We start from the raw sequence: 17,463 nt of genomic DNA, 5'->3' as shown, positions 1-17,463 counted from the left end.
TGCACATTAGGGGCAATTAACAGAGGCCAATTAACCTGCAATATGGCATGCCTTTGGGCTGTGGGGGGTGGTAAGTACACACAGACCGTACCCAAGATCAGGATCAAACTCACGTCTCTGGTGCTGGGAGCCAAGTACGATGACAATTCCTCCTAATCTGAGGAAAGACATTTTTGCCATAGAGGGAGTACAGAGAAGGTGCACCGGACTGATTCCTGGGATGTCACGACTTTCATATGAAGAAAGACTGGATAGGCTCGGCTTGTACTCGCTAGAATTTAGAAGATTGAGGGGGGGGATCTTATAGAAACTTACAAAATTCTTAAGGGTTGGACAGGCTAGATGCAGGAAGATTGCTCCCGATGTTGGGGAAGTCCAGAACAAGGGGTCACAGCTTAAGGATAAGCGGGAAATCCTTTAAAACCGAGATGAGAAAAACTTTTTTCACACAGAGAGTGGTGAATCTCTGGAACTCTCTGCCACAGAAGGTAGTTGAGGCCAGTTCATTGGCTATATTTAAGAGGGAGTTAGATGTGGCCCTTGTGGCTAAAGGGATCAGGGGGTATGGAGAGAAGGCAGGTACAGGATACTGAGTTGGATGATCAGCCATGATCATATTGAATGGCGGTGCAGGCTCGAAGGGCCGAATGGCCTACTCCTGCACCTAATTTCTATGTTTCTATGTTTCTATACTGAGTTGGATGATCAGCCATGATCATATTGAATGGCGGTGCAGGCTCGAAGGGCCGAATGGCCTACTCCTGCACCTAATTTCTATGTTTCTATGTTTCTATTCACCAGTTATCCAGGGTGGTGAAATGCAGGCATATGTCTGGTTCTATTGAAGGGGGATAACAGAGCTGGCTGGTTTGAATTGTAGCTCCCCTTTAATAATCATTGATTGGCATAGATGGTTTGGGGCAGGGGAGGAGGAAATGTACTTGATGGATTTGAGATTGTGGTGGGTCATCTGTTTTTCTTCAGGGATCAGGGAGGAGGATGCAGCCAATTGTATCTTTGACAGACATTGCTGCAGATTTGTTTTGTGCCCTTAGCTCTCGACAATGAGTTCCCATTCTCAATCGAGCAGAGTCAGCAACTGAAGGTCAGTCTCTCACTGTTGAGAAGAAGAAATTCAGCTTCAGCAAAGGGAAAATGTTATTTTGAACCGATATTACTGTACATGAGATATGTGGAAAAATTGCACCAATAAAGTTGTCTTGTTTTTCTGGTCTGCATATAACCATATAACCATATAACAATTACAGCACGGAAACAGGCCATCTCGGCCCTACAAGTCCGTGCCGAACAACTTTTTTCCCTTAGTCCCACCTGCCTGCACTCATACCATAACCCTCCATTCCCTTCTCATCCATATGCCTATCCAATTTATTTTTAAATGATACCAATGAACCTGCCTCCACCACTTCCACTGGAAGCTCATTCCACACCGCTACCACTCTCTGAGTAAAGAAGTTTACTCTCATGTTACCCCTAAACTTCTGTCCCTTAATTCTGAAGTCATGTCCTCTTGTTTGAATCTTCCCTATTCTCAAAGGGAAAAGCTTGTCCACATCAACTACTCTGTCTATCCCTCTCATCATTTTAAAGACCTCTATCAAGTCCCCCCTTAACCTTCTGCGCTCCAGAGAATAAAGACCTAACTTATTCAACCTATCTCTGTATGATCATATGATCATTTAACTCACCCGAATCATATACCCTTTCCCCACTAAACTATCTATGTCAGTCAATGAGGGATACAATTCAATCCATGCCATCCATGATATCTCCCATCCTACAAACCATTTTATCCATTCTGAATATTTAGTACCACTGAAAAGGAGTAATAGAAATTCTCTTCACTGCATTAATGACAGTGAATGTCTCATTTGTTTAGCTATCGTAATATGGCTCTCAATACTGTAAGCTAGCTCCCAATTCTGCTGTATACTTTGAATATTGACAATGCTGAATCTCTGTTATTTACTTGGTAGGATAGAGACACTCAAGCCAAAACATCACCCATTCCTTCTATCCAGAGATGTTGCCTGTCCCGCTGAGTTACTCCAGCATTTTGTGTCTATCTTTGGTCTAAACCAGCATCTGCAGTTTCCTCCTACTCAACTCGGATTATAATCTTCTCTAACCTCCTCTGTTGAAAACTGATGTGATCAGTGCTCCATTCTTTGCATTGGATGCATGATTTTGCTTTAGAAACATAGAAACATAGAAAATAGGTGCAGGAGGAGGCCATTCGGCCCTTCGAGCCAGCACCGCCATTCATTGTGATTATGGCTGATCGTCCCATATCAATAACCCGTGCCTGCCTTCTCCCCATATCCCTTGATTCCACTAGCCCCTAGAGCTCTATCTAACTCTCTCTTAAATCGATCCAGTGATTTGGCCTCCACTGTGGCAGGGAATTCCATAAATTCACAACTTTCTGGGTGAAAAAGTTTTTTTCTCACCTCAGTCTTAAATGACCTCCCCTTTATTCGAAGACTGTGGCCCCTGGTTCTGGACTCGCCCAACATTGGGAATTTTTTTCCTGCATCTAGCTTGTCTATAAGATTCCCCCTCATCCTTCTAAACTCCAGTGAATAAAAGCCTAGTCTTTTCAATCTTTCCTCATATGACAGTCCCGCCATCCCAGGGATCAATCTCGTGAACTGCCTCAATCACAAGGATGTCCTTCCTCAAATGAGGAGACTAAAACTGTACACAATACTCCAGATGTGGTCTCACCAGAGCCCTATATAACGGCAGAAGAACCTCTTTGCTCCTGTACTGAAATCCTCTTGTTATGAAGGCCAGCATTCCATTCGCTTTCTTCACTGTCTGCTGTACCAGCACGCCAACTTTCAGTGACCGGTGTACAAGGACGCCCAGAATAGATAGATTGGGTAGGTTATGTGGGGTGATCACTTTCCCACCAAGGGACCCTTTCTGTCCATCGACTCTTCTTAAGGTTTCTGAAGATATAAATACCATGTTAGAAGCTGTGCACTTCCATTAATGTGTTCAGCTTCTTCAACAGATATAGTGTAGTCTCATTTAAATAATTGTTGTCTGGACGGTAAGCATAGCCATTAGAGAAGGCACTTTAATAAAGAGGCATTAGCTCTTCTCCGTACAGAGCTCAAATACTGGCTGTCAGGCACGCTTCATTTTTAACTGATAAACGGCCAGTGTTGTTATGTTTAAGTTGTGAGCAAATACATTGGCTGGTACTAAGCCTCCATCCTACAAAGAATAGCCTTTCTACTCAGCAAACAGTGGGAGCAGATTGTTAGTTGGATATTTATCTCAGTTCTGTGGTCTTTAGGCTTTAGAGATACAGCACCGAAACAGGCCCTTTGGCCCACGTAGCCCACACTGACCAGCGACCCCCATACACTAACACTATCCTACACACCGGGGACAATTTACAATTTTTAACCAAAGCCAAATTAACCAACAAACCTGTACGTCTTTGAAGTGTGGGAGGAAATCCATGTGGTCATGGGGAGAACGTAGAAACTCCACACAGACAGCACCCATGGTCAGGATCAAACATTTTAGGGAAGGCTACAGATCATACTGACCATACTGAGCTTTCTGGCCTGGGCCTTATCACAAACTGGAGGAACTGTACTTCATATTTTTTAAATATGCTTTAAAATATCCTTTAAAACCGAGATGAGAAGAACTTTTTTCACACACAGAGAGTGGTGAATCTCTGGAACTCTCTGCCACAGAGGGTAGTTGAGGCCAGTTCATTGGCTATATTTAAGAGGGAGTTAGATGTGGCCCTTGTGGCTAAGGGGATCAGGGGGTATGGAGAGAAGGCAGGTACGGGATACTGAGTTGGATGATCAGCCCATGATCATATTGAATGGCGGTGCAGGCTCGAAGGGCCGAATGGCCTACTCCTGCACCTAATTTCTATGTTTCTATGTTTTGCTCGGGTAGTTTACAACCCAACAGTATGAATGTTGATTTATCTAATTTCAAGTAACCCCTCCCCTCCCCCCCCCTCCATCTCTCTTTTCCCCTCCCCCACACTAGTCACCCTCCCAGTTCTACTCTTCACATCCATATATCTTTTCATTATCACCCCTTCCACAACCAATGCTGGACCATTGCGGGCACCTCTTTTCCTTGGTTATTGGTGCCAGCTCCGATTTGTTGTGGTGAACCTTTACATAGATTTAGCTTCCCTCCCCCCGACTCTCAGCCTGAAGAAGGGGTTCCGACCCGAATCGTCACCCATTCCTTCTCTCCAGAGGTGCTGCCTGTCCCGCTGAGTTACTCCAGCATTTTGTGTCTATCTAAGGCTACAGCCAATTTTGTTTGTTGGCCACAGTTTTTCTCCAAACAATTTTTTTTTTTTCCTCAACCTTGTACATTGAGGGAGATAAGCAAAGCACAGAATGAGAGTTGAGGTGCAATTTCCTTGTATTCCTGCTGTTAGCATTTTCTTACCATGTAAAGAAAATAGCCAAAGAACATGATATGTGATATGGTGGCAGCCAGTCTATGGCTAACTGCTGTACAGCACATTGAACAACTAGCTGAAGCAATCTTTCAACTGAGAGTTTGAAAAGTTTGCTAATGCCCATGTATCCTTTTAAGCCCCATTGACTTCATTAATTATGGTTTTATAAGATGAAGACACTAAGAGGTAATTAAGATGTTGCAGTGTTCCCTGCAGTAAGGTTCACAAATCAATGCCCAACAGTCTCAAAATACATCTTTGCCAAATAATAATTACTTTTTTTTAAATGCCACTAAAAAGCTTCACTCCTTTAATGCCTTTTCAATTTTTGCTCCTCGCCAGAAACGGCTGGGGTAGATGTTAACTTTTGTTGCCAGGCACTGAATTTGATTTTATAGATTGTCATCTATTCAACACTAGTCCATCTGTCTACTGTTTTCAAAAGGCGCCCCATCTATCACTGATCATTTTCTGCTTGTGATTCTTTCTGGAGTACAGTTTCTGTCGATGCCAGTAGTTATTCAAACTAAAAGATCAATTTTTTTTTTCTACATGTGACTTAAGCATCACTGTCAAACCCAATATTTATTCTCTTCCTCTAATTTCCCTGGGAGCTGGAAGAAGGCCCCTTCTTGCACTGCCGCAGTCAGTCTGCTAAAGACAGTCCCACTGCATTATAATTACAGAGTGTCAGAGTAGATATACAAATGGTGATCCAATTTCAAGCCAGGATGGCGTGTGATTTAGAAGGGTTTACCCACTTGTGGCATTCTCATGCACCTATGATAGGAATAGGAATAGGAATACTTTATTGTCACATGTAACTAGGCACAGTGAGATTCTTAGCTTCCATACACAATGTATACAAATAGCAGCCACCTACAGTGCTGACAAAGGTACAAAGCACACCGGCTCCCCTTTTGTCCTCCCACCCCCTCCAACAGTTCACCCCATTGTCCTTTGCCCCCACCCCCCCCCCCCCTATTGTCCATTGTTCTGCCCCCCACCTCCCCCCACGCTGGGTCCTCCATTGTCCTTCCCCTCCCCCCTCATGGCGGTTCCTCCGTGCTCTCATCAACCGTCGCCCGTGTGTCGACCCGCAAGGCATTGCCGCCGCTGCGAGGCTTCACCACCGCCGAGGCCCCACCATCGCGAGGTTTCATCGCTACTGCCGCCAAAGCCTCGCTGCTGTCGATGCCTCACTTCATGCCTCCATGGTGCCGACCCAGGCCCTAGCCACGGGCTTCATCGCCCGCTTCGCCCGATCCGGGCTTCTACCAGCGAGGCCCCTGCCAGATCCCGACTCAGGCTTCTACGCGGCGATCCAGGAGTTGTAGAGGCCGCGGTGTCACAACAAAGGCCGGCCGTATTCCCAGTCCACAGCTGCGTGGCCTGATGGTACCTGCCCATCTGGGTGTTCTAGGTGTTGCCAACAATGTATTTGGCAGTCATCACTAAAAATACAAACTGCAGCGATGAGATGGAGGTGATTGTGGATGAACAGTGTTGTTAATGTCATACAGCCTGGAGACACTCCCTCTGGCCCAACTCATCCATGCCGATCCAAGCTACTCCCATTTCCCCATGACTTTTGAATGTTGTTATTGTACATGCCTGAAACTCTTCCTCTAACAGCTCATTCAGTACGCCCACCACACTACCAAAGGCTCTTGCTAAATTATTTCCTAATCCCCATAAACCTAGGAATGAAAATTCGACCCAATTAGTGGAGGGTTATAGAGTAGAGGGATCCAGGAGTACAAGTACATATAGTGAATGTGCAGAGTCTTTTTCCCCAGGGTAGGGGTAAAGGAGACTCTGTGACTGCACCATCACCACTTCGATTTCCCTCATCATTTCATAGATCTCTACAAAATCACCTTTCCGTCTCCCGCATTCCAAAGAATAAAGTCTTAGCCTGCCCAACCTTTTCCTGCGATTCATTCTCTCAAATCCTGGCGACATCCTCATTAATCTTCTCTGCATTCTTTCCGGCATGATGGCATCTTTACTATTGCAGGGTGACCAAAACTGAACACAGTACTTCAAGTGTAGCCTCACCAATGCCTTGTACATAACGTCCAACCTTTTATGTGTGGGAAGGAACAGCAGATGCTGGTTTAAAACCAAAGGTAGATACAAAAAGCTGGAGTAACTCAGCGGGTCAGACAACATCTCTGGAGAAAAGGAAGAGGTGACGTTTCGGGTTGAGACCCTTCTTCAGACTGAGAGTCAGGGGAATGGGTAATTGGAGATATAGACACTGATAGAGAACGATATAGAACAAATGAACGAAAGATACACAAAAAAGTAACAATGATCGAGGAAACGGCCCATTGTTGGCCTTTGGCTGGGTGTTAACAAGTTATACAGACAATGAAATGCACCAGGACAACACTACAATGACTAGGGTGGGAGAGGGACGGAGAGAGGGGATCCAAGGGTTACTTGAAGTGACACAAATCGATATTCCTAGCTTCTATGTTCAGTTCCATGACCTATGACAATCAACATGCCAAAATCCTTCTTTGTCATCCTATCTGTGACAACACTTTTAGGGAATGATGTGTTTGCACTTCTAGGCTTCTCCACTCCACAACACTCCCCAAGGCTCCACTTTTCATTGTGGATGTCCTGCCCCTGGTTCCACTTCCAAAAATGCAACTTCTCTGAAATAAATGTAATTATCCATTCCTTGGCCCACTTGCCCAGCTGATTAAGGTCCCGCAATACATTTGATAACACGGTCTACAATACCACCTATTTTAGCATCATCTGCAAAATTACTAATTAGCATTGAAAACATTTAGTTTTTATTGGAGATGCTCATTATTCTTTTGAAAACTTGACTACATCAGCACCCGTCAGCAAAAACCCAACTTTTCGGGTGACGGGAAGGCTATTGATAGAACAGCTATAGACAGTTGAATGTTCCATCCATGTTCCTGTCCAAACATTTTTCAAATGTTCTTATATTACCAGCCTCTGGCAGCTCATTCCAATGACCACACCCTCTGTGTGAAAATGTTGCCCCTCGGGTTAATAATACATTTGGTCCCCCTCACCTTAAAACTATGTCTCCTGGTTCTTGATTCCCCTACTTTGGGTAAAATACTCTGTGCATTTACCCCATCTATTCCCCTCATGATCTTGAACGCATCCACAAGATCACCACATATCCTCCTGCATTCATATTCATTGCTCTCAGTCATTTCTTGGAAATTAAACTGGATAAAATTGTTTTTTTTTTGCATTTGATGGGTTTATTGGAAGCAAGCCAAAATCCATTCATCTCTTCTGTCTGAATATGTTTGCAGATGCTGCTGTGACTTTTCATTCATGGTAACCTCTGCCATCATTAATATATAAAGATATTCATTGATCCTCCTGTTAGTTGTTTAATAGTTTACTCCAGTTTGTCCCCAGTTTGTTCCAAAACTTTGCCCTAATCTGTTAATTGCGAAACTTTTGTGGGAAAAACAATCTTCTGTTTTTAATATGCTGCCTCGTTCGCTTATTCTACAGCCCATGGTAGCTACAGCAGATTGGTAGCTCACCACTCTTCCACCACTACTCCCTGTCTTCTGTTGTTAAGCCAGTTAAATGCCATACCAAAATCCACATAGACAATATTGAGAATTGAGAATTAAGGGACAAAAGTTTAGGGGTAACATGAGGGGGAACTTCTTTACTCAGAGAGTGGTAGCTGTGTGGAATGAGCTTCCAGTGGAAGTGGTGGAGGCAGGTTCGATTTTATCATTTAAAAATAAATTGGATAGGTATATGGACGGGAAAGGAATGGAGGGTTATGGTCTGAGTGCAGGTAGATGGGACTAGGTGAGAGTAAGTGTTTGGCACGGACTAGAAGGGACGCGATGGCATATTTCCGTGCTGTAATTGTTATATGGTTATATTCAGTGCCCTTCACTTATCAATCATTTTCAACAAATCCTCAAAAGACACAATCAAGTTTGCAAGACATGACTTGCCCCACACAAATTGATGCTGATTCTCCTAAGTAGCCCATTTTCTTCCAGGTGAGTAAATCCTATTGCTGAGAATCCTCTCCAATAGCTTCTCTACCACTGATGTAAGGTTCACCAGCCTATATTTCCCTGGAATATCCCTATTTCCCTACTTGAAATTAAGGGACAACATTAGGAACTTTCCAGATGTCTAAGGCCTTACCTGTGGCTAGAGTGGATATAAAGATCTTGTTCAAGGCACTAACAATCTCCTCTTTTTTCTCGCTTAGTAACTTGGAATTAACTCCATCTATACTTCATGCTGCCCTGGAAAAGCAGCCAACATAATCAAAGACATGTCCCACCCTGGTCTATCCTTCTTCTCCCAGCTCCCACCTGGCAGAAGGTACAGAAGCTTGAAAGCGCGCCCCACCAGACTCAGGAGCAGCTTCTGCCCCTCTGTTATCAAACTTCTGAACACCCGTTCCATAAGCGAGGGTAAAGTCTGATTCAGTTCTACTGCATCGTGAGATTGCAACTGACATGGTGCAATGCAGAGAACTATTTTCTGCATTCTGTACTTTCCCTTGTGCTCTATCTATTATGCTGAGTTGGACTTGATTGTATTTATGTATAATATTATCTGATCTGTTTGAATAGCATTTAAAACAAAGCTTGGCACCATGCATTGAGATGCATGACAATACTCAACCTGAACCTAAACGTTGATCCCATCCGGCCCTGGCGATTTATCCACCTTAATGCTTTTCAAGAGACCCAACAAAACCTTCTTCTTGATCTCAAAATCCCCTAGCATATTGGTTATATCCCACGCTGATCTCAGTATCCTCCATGTCTTCCTCCTTGGTGAATACATAGAAACATAGAAACATAGAAATTAGGTGCAGGAGTAGGCCATTCGGCCCTTCGAGCCTGCACCGCCATTCAATATGATCATGGCTGATCATCCAACTCAGTATCCCGTACCTGCCTTCTCTCCATACCCCCTGATCCCCTTAGCCACAAGGGCCACATCTAACTCCCTCTTAAATATAGCCAATGAAGTGGCCTCAACTACCCTCTGTGGCAGAGAGTTCCAGAGATTCACCACTATCTGTGTGAAAAAAGTTCTTCTCATCTCAGTACTTTAAAGGATTTCCCCCTTTATCCTTAAGCTGTGACCCCTTGTCCTGGACTTCCCTAACATCGGGAACAATCTTCCTGCATCTAGCCTGTCCAACCCCTTAAGAATTTTGTAAGTTTCTATAAGATCCCCTCTCAATCTTCTAAATTCTAGAGAGTATAAACCAAGTCTATCCCGTCTTTCTTCATAAGACAGTCCTGACATCCCAGGAATCAGTCTGGTGAACCGTCTCTGCACTCCCTCTATGGCAATAATGTCCTTCTTCAGATTTGGAGACCAAAACTGTACGCAATACTCCAGGTGTGGTCTCACCAAGACCCTGTACAACTGCAGTAGAACCTCTCTGCTCCTATACTCAAATCCTTTTGCAATGAAAGCTAACATACCATTCGCTTTCTTTACTGCCTGCTGCACCTGCATGCCTACCTTCAATGACTGGTGTACCATGACACCCAGGTCTCGCTGCATCTCCCCCTTTCCCAATTGGCCACCATTTAGATAATAGTCTGCTTTCCTGTTTTTGCCACCAAAATGGATAACCTCACATTTATCCACATTATACTGCATCTGCCAAACATTTGCCCACTCACCCAGCCTATCCAAGTCACCCTGCAGTCTCCTAGCATCCTCCTCACAGCTAACACTGCCCCCCAGCTTAGTGTCATCCGCAAACTTGGAGATATTACCTTCAATTCCCTCATCCAGATCATTAATATATATTGTAAATAGCTGGGGTCCCAGTACTGAGCCTTGGGGTACCCCACTAGTCACTGCCTGCCATTGTGAAAAGGACCCGTTTACTCCGACTCTTTGATTCCTGTTTGCCAGCCAGTTCTCTATCCACATCAATACTGAACCCCCAATGCCTTGTGCTTTAAGTTTGTATACTAATTTTTTATGTGGGACCTTGTCGAAAGCCTTCTGGAAGTCCAGATACACCACATCCACTGGTTCTCCCCTATCCACGCTACTAGTTACATCCTCGAAAAATTCTATAAGATTCGTCAGACATGATTTACCTTTCGTAAATCCATGCTGACTTTGTCCAATGATTTCACCACTTTCCAAATGTGCTGCTATCCCATCTTTAATAACTGACTCTAGCAGTTTCCCCACTACCGATGTTAGACTAACTGGACTGTAATTCCCCATTTTCTCTCTCCCTCCCTTCTTAAAAAGTGGGGTTACGTTTGCTACCCGCCAATCTTCAGGAACTACTCCAGAATCTAAAGAGTTTTGAAAGATTATTACTAATGCATCCACTATTTCTGGAGCTACTTCCTTAAGTACTCTGGGATGCAGCCTATCTGGCCCTGGGGATTTATCGGCCTTTAATCCATTCAATTTACCCAACACCACTTCCCGGCTAACCTGGATTTCACTCAATTCCTCCAACTCCTTTGACCCGAGGTCCCCTGCTATTTCCGGCAAATTATTTATGTCTTCCTTAGTGAAGACGGAACCAAAGTAGTTATTCAATTGGTCCGCCATACCCTTGTTCCCCATGATCAACTCCCCTGTTTCTGACTGCAAGGGACCTACATTTGTTTTAACTAATCTCTTTCTTTTCTTTTCACATATCTATAAAAACTTTTGCAGTCAGTTTTTATGTTCCCTGCCAGTTTTCTTTCATAATCTATTTTTCCTTTCCTAATTAAGCCCTTTGTCCTCTGCTGGTCTTTGAATTTCTCCCAGTCCTCCGGTATGCTGCTTTTTCTGGCTAATTTGTACGCATCATCCTTCGCTTTGATACTATCCCTGATTTCCCTTGTTATCCATGGATGTACTACCTTCCCTGATTTATTCTTTTGCCAAACTGGGATGAACAATTTTTGTAGTTCATCCATGTCAATACCAATGCAAAGTACTTATTTAGACCTCGCCTACATACTCTGTCTTGAAGCATGGAGTCCCCCCTTTATCCTTGAGTGGCCCTACCCTATCTCTAGTTACCCTCTTGTTTTTTAATGAAGGCTTGGGAATCACTTCTTGCACATGTCCAAGTTTCACATGATGTGCCTTATGTTGAAGGTGAATACTGTTCAATTCACTCACACACATCCCTGTAAAACGTCTGTGAACTGCAGCAAACCATTTGATCAGCATTGGAGCATTACCCATCTCTCCCCCTCCCTGTCTCTCTTTTCCTGTCCTGATGACATGCTTTTTAATCAGTAAAATAGACTATTTTGTGAAAGACTATTTTGTGCAATTCATATAAAATCCTGAAGACAGAAGGGCAAACAACATGGATTAAAAAAAGTCCTCTAAATTTTCTCTGAAACTGAGTAACTGATATAAAAACTGAGATATAAACATTGGACTTAACAGGTTATTGCTGAAAGTGCTTAAATTATGAAGTGGCCAGATGATTATCCCTAATTACTCGATTTTTCCATGTGAGTTGATTTTGAATTGACATAATTACGAACTTCAAATATTTATGTCAGGTTATTTAACTTTAAACAGTTGAAGAACTAATTTTGGTTTCAAACTAGGAGACTAGCAAAGCTGAATGATTTTATCGGAATCCATTAAAACCAACTTATCAATCCTTCCAGTCTTATTAAACTTGCATCTATACTGCAAAAGCAAAGGGGTATGTTTACTGGATTTGAACGTGTTTTGTACCTCAGTGATATCTAAAATTGTCACAACTCCATATTTTGTCTAGCACTTGTCTTTGCAAAGTAAAAGGACTCAGGACACCTAACACAGTAACAGGCCACTCAGCCCATCAAATTCATGCGTAGCATCAACCGCCCATTTGCACTAATCTTACATTCATCTATTTTTTTTGTTCTGCTCACATTTGCATCAATGCTTCCAGATTATACCACCCACTTACACACAAGGGGTTAGAAGGGAGAGATAGATCAGCCATGATTGAATGGCGGAGTAGGCTTGATAGGCCGAATGACCTAATTATTTTCCTATTCCTTATTACCTTTTGACTTATGATTTACAGTGTCTAATTAACCGAGGGATCTGTGCATCTTTGGGATATGGGTTGAAACTAGAGCACCCGGAGACAAAATGGCGACACTAGAAACTGCAGATGCCAGAATCTTGAACGAAGCACAAAGTACTGGAGAAACTCAGCAGGTCAAGCAGCATCTGTGGGGGAAATAGTTAGACAAGATTTCGGGGATGGACCCCTCTTTAGATTTGAAGAAACCTATGTTACTGGGGGGGGGGAGGGGGGGGGGGGGGGGGGGGGGGGGGGGGGTATGTGTAAACTCCACATGGATAGTGCCCAAGAACAGGATTGAATTTCGATATCCTGCATTATAAGGCAGCAACATTATCAGCTGTGTCATTGTGCCAAGGAATTATATAGTCATAATATTGAACTTTACTGCAAGTGGCACAATGAAAACATGTTGATTAAATGTGTTACGTGATTATTAAATAGCTGTGGAGAACCATATTATTTTAAATTGTAGCATAATTTACAGATTCAATTGTCTTCAGTTAACAATGCTCCAATCTATTGTGTACTGCTCCATTGAACTCTAAAATTGTTTTGATAAATTATCTGAGCATGTGATACAACCTGGTCTGAACGAGGCCACGTAAAAATTAACTTGAGATTAACATTCAATTTTGTGTGTGCTGAATTTTCCTGGCTACATTTCCGAGTACATAGCAGTGTTGGTGTTTGGGAATAGTGCTCAGTGTTATACTATAAGGAACTCTGCCTGTAGGGTTGTTGGTTCTGATTCACGCTGTAAAGTGTTAACAAATGTACATTTATAGTGGCCCTGCAGTAGAGTACATATGGTGGGTTACGCTACTTGCAAAGTACTCAGCAAATCAGTGTCGCAAACATGTCATGTGACGGTCTTTTATTCCACGATAAAAGGTGGTCTGCACCAATTAAAAGACAAGTGATGTCATCTGTACTGCTAAGCCCCTGTCACTTGTGTTTCAGGCTAATTGTGGACCTGTCCATGGCAAATAAACAGATGTGTTTCCTCACAGAAGTGAGGCAGGTGTCGGGTTTTTTTAACCCCCTCCCCAAAAAAAATTATATTATTTTATGTATGTTAATATGAACAGAATAGGAAATATTTTCTGGATCTGGGTTTCAACTAAAAACTCATAGGAAACAATTATTTCCTTAATTGTGGCCGGGCTTGTTATCGTGTTGGATGATAAACGCTTGCAGTTTGTGCATGGCAAAAAATTGCAGAGCTTTCAGTTTCTGCTTGGTCAGATATGTCAGTGTTACTACCTGTGGCCGCCCATGATATCTGCAGTATCTACTGCCTGTGCCCCATCCCCACATTGTTGTGCCTTTTTTTGCTCTGCAATCTTAGGAGATCTGTTATAATTTAATGAGTGTCTTGTGAGTTTGAAATATAACAGAAAAGTCTCTCTTCCCATACAAAATATTTCCTTTTCTGCCCGTATTCTGCACAGCATATGTGTTGGAGAGAAAGTTGACAAGGTTGAAGACAAGATCTGCTTCTGAATTTCCAGGTGATGTCGAGCCTGTCAGCGAACGCAGAGCGGTTGCAGTATTAATTGGTGACATTTCTGCAGCAAGCCATCGAGCTGCTCACATTTAGGAACTCTAAGTGCACAGGCTCTCAGAGGGATCAACACGTTTTGTTGCTCCTTGCGACATGATGTTGTCTTTAATGAAACAGAGCATTTAGGGAATTTCAGATCGTTTCATCCAGGCACCACTAGCCTTTGGATAAATGTGCAAAGGCTGCTTTCAAATCCTGAGGCTGAAGGCTTTCAGATGACTAAAAACAATCAGTGTCCTAAACTAAAGCTTCTTTAGATGAGGTTCATTCTTTCTCCTTTAGGATGTGCTCCCCTCCAGGGGCCAGGGCAGTGCCCAGACGTGTTGCTAACTCTCTCTTGTGTCCCTTTTGTCCTGCCCCAGACTAAGAGGTTCTTTGTGTTTTCACATAACAAGGAGCCTCAAAGAATATAAACACTGGCAGAGATGAGTTTCAATGATAGAATCCACTGAAGGCTTTTTCTCCCCCCCTCTAAAGACCGAACCATTGCTAGTTAGCTAATAGCCACACTAAGGGCAAATGCCTTTCTCTCTTTTACCCTCAAAGCATCATCTCACTACCTGTAGCCGCACTTTGATCAATTAATTCTGCATTGAGCGGTGAAAAACAACTGCCTCATTTACTAACAAAGATCGAATGTGCTTTGCTTATGAGAGAATTCAAGCCTTAGGCATTGCCATGTAGCTGCTTTGCATGTCAGCTGACAGATTCAGTTCACCAAAACCAACAGATGTAGTCATTCTTGCACATTCACACCAGATCAGGCTTCTCTGCTCACACATGCGATTGTTCTAGATGTGATGTTTTTGGTAGAAATGTCTCAATCTGTCACGTTTCACATGAACAGAGTAATCCCATACTCTGCAATTAAGCACATCTAAAAATAATATTCACGTTCCATTGACAGGTAAAATGCAACCAACTTCTGTTTCGCTGCTGTTCCTTTAATGCTGGTAAGTAATAGAGTGACAAAACATGTCAGTGGTCAAAATGCTGCAATAAGCTGCTCATTTGTTTTGTCTTATTTTAATGTAAATATCACACCATGGGGGAGAAATGCTCTAGTTGTTCTGTTGCGACATTGGCGACACGTTCATGCTAAATGCTCTTGTGGTGACACAGGGAACAGAACCGACCCTCCCCCCTCCTCCATTGTTTCAGTGAGTTGAAGTCTGCGCCACTTTTTAGAAATGCATTTTCCAATTTTCCACCTATCTGTTCTAAAAGTTGTGGGTTAAAGTTTTAAAAGCACCTGGGGTTGCTTGCTTATTCAACCTAATCCGTCGTGAAACCAGCCAGTAATTATGGCCATTTGACAATAGAAGCATCGTATCTGAATGTAGTTGTCTCCTCATCATTGTACATTTCTCAGCAAAATGATCTGAGAGGGAACGCAGGATTTTCTGTTCTTCTTCACCCTTCCTTCTTTATGTAACGAGAGCAATTGGAATGTTTCACTCTCCTAGCTGAATTTGACAAATTCCACATGAAGGGACATTGTACCCTTATCCTTTCTGGCCTGGCTATTGCAATATTATATGGGGAAATGTACTTATCGAGAGAAGCATTGTGGCAGCTACTATATCGCTAATTGTGATTGTATATGCCACACCTGCCAACTCACCATTATTGGCATTGCTACATTAGTTTCACACATAAAGTTAATACATTTTGAATAAATTCTAATGCATGATTCATCTATATAAACCTGTTGTGTGTAGAAACATAGAAACATTGAAAATAGGTGCAGGAGTAGGCTATTCGGCCCTTCGGCACTTCGAGCCTTCAATTCAATATGATCATGGCTGATCATCCAACTCAGTATCCCGTACCTGCCTTCTCTCCATACCCCCTGATCCCTTTAGCCACAAGGACCACATCTAACTCCCTCTTAAATTTAGCCAATGAACTGGCCTCAACTACCTTCTGTGGCATAGAATTCCACAGATTCACCGCTCTCTGTGTGAAAAATGTTTTTCTCATCTCGGTCCTACAAGATTTCCCCCTTATCCTTCAACTGTGACCCCTTGTCCTGGACTTCCCCAACATCGGGAACAATCTTCCTGCATCTAGCCTGTCCAACCCCTTAAGAATTTTGTAAGTTTCTATAAGATCCCCCCTCAATCTTCTAAATTCTAGCGAGTACAAGCCAGTCTATCCAGTCTTTCTTCATATGAAAGTGTAAAATTGACTAATTTTCGCAATAAACCATTAAGCAAGAGTAAGGCTGGGGCATTGTTGAAGGAGAAAATCCTGATAACCAACTTCTTGTACAAGCACAGTGGCACAATATTAAAATCTCCCATCAGGCAAAAGATATAGATGTGTGAAAACACACACCACCAGATTCAGGGACAGGTGCAGGAGTAGGCCATTCGCCCCTTCGAGCCAGCACCGTCATTCAATATGATCATCCGAAAATCAGTACCCCGTTCCTGCTTCTCCCCATATAACCTTGATTCCATTAGTCCGAAGAGTGAAATGTAACTCTCTATGGAAAACATTCAGCGAATTGGCCTCCACCACCTTATGTGGCAGATAATTCCACAGATTCACAACCCTCTGGGTGAAAAGATATTTCCTCATAGTCCTAAATGGCCTACTCCTTATTCGTAAACTGCGACCCCTGGTTCTGGACACCCTCAACATGGGCAACATTTTTCCTGCATCTAGCCTGTCCAATCCCTTAAGAATTGTATATGTTTCTATAAGATTCCATCTCATCCTTCTAAATTCCAGTAAATATAAGCCCGGTCGATCCATTCTTTCATCATATGTCAGTCCCGCCATCCCGGGAATTAACCTGGTGAACCTACGCTACAATCCATCAATGGCAAGAATGTCCTTCCTCAAATTAGGAGACCAAAACTGCACACCAGGTGTGGTCTCACCAGAGCCCTGTACAATAAACTAAAATAAACTAACCATGTGACAATAAACTAAATTAATTTGAACTGACCCTATAAAGATTTAGCACACTTAGCTAAGACTTCTCTTTAGGCTATTTTAGCAGAGTTCTTAATCCATGTAAATTAAAAATTATTAAGACCTCCACTGTCATCACCGACATAGTAAGTGTTCTAGTACCCATACTGGCCCATAGGAGCTGGTTGCTCCTATGCTGATTATGGCAATGTTATTCAACCTCTCTGATTTTGCTCAAATTTACACCATTACATTCACCCATTGCCCATGCATGAGTACATACCAGCTGGAAAATGTTTCAGTCTTAAAATCTTCAACCTCATGTTCAAATCCCTCCAGGCCCTTATCTCCCAATCTCTGTAATCTTTTCCACATCTGTAGCACTCTGAATTTCGAATCCTTTACTTTCTT

The sequence above is a fragment of the Leucoraja erinacea genome, chromosome 3, assembly GCF_028641065.1.
Source record: "Leucoraja erinacea ecotype New England chromosome 3, Leri_hhj_1, whole genome shotgun sequence".
Taxonomy (NCBI): Eukaryota; Metazoa; Chordata; class Chondrichthyes; order Rajiformes; family Rajidae; genus Leucoraja; species Leucoraja erinaceus.
This window is presented reverse-complemented; position numbering follows the sequence as displayed.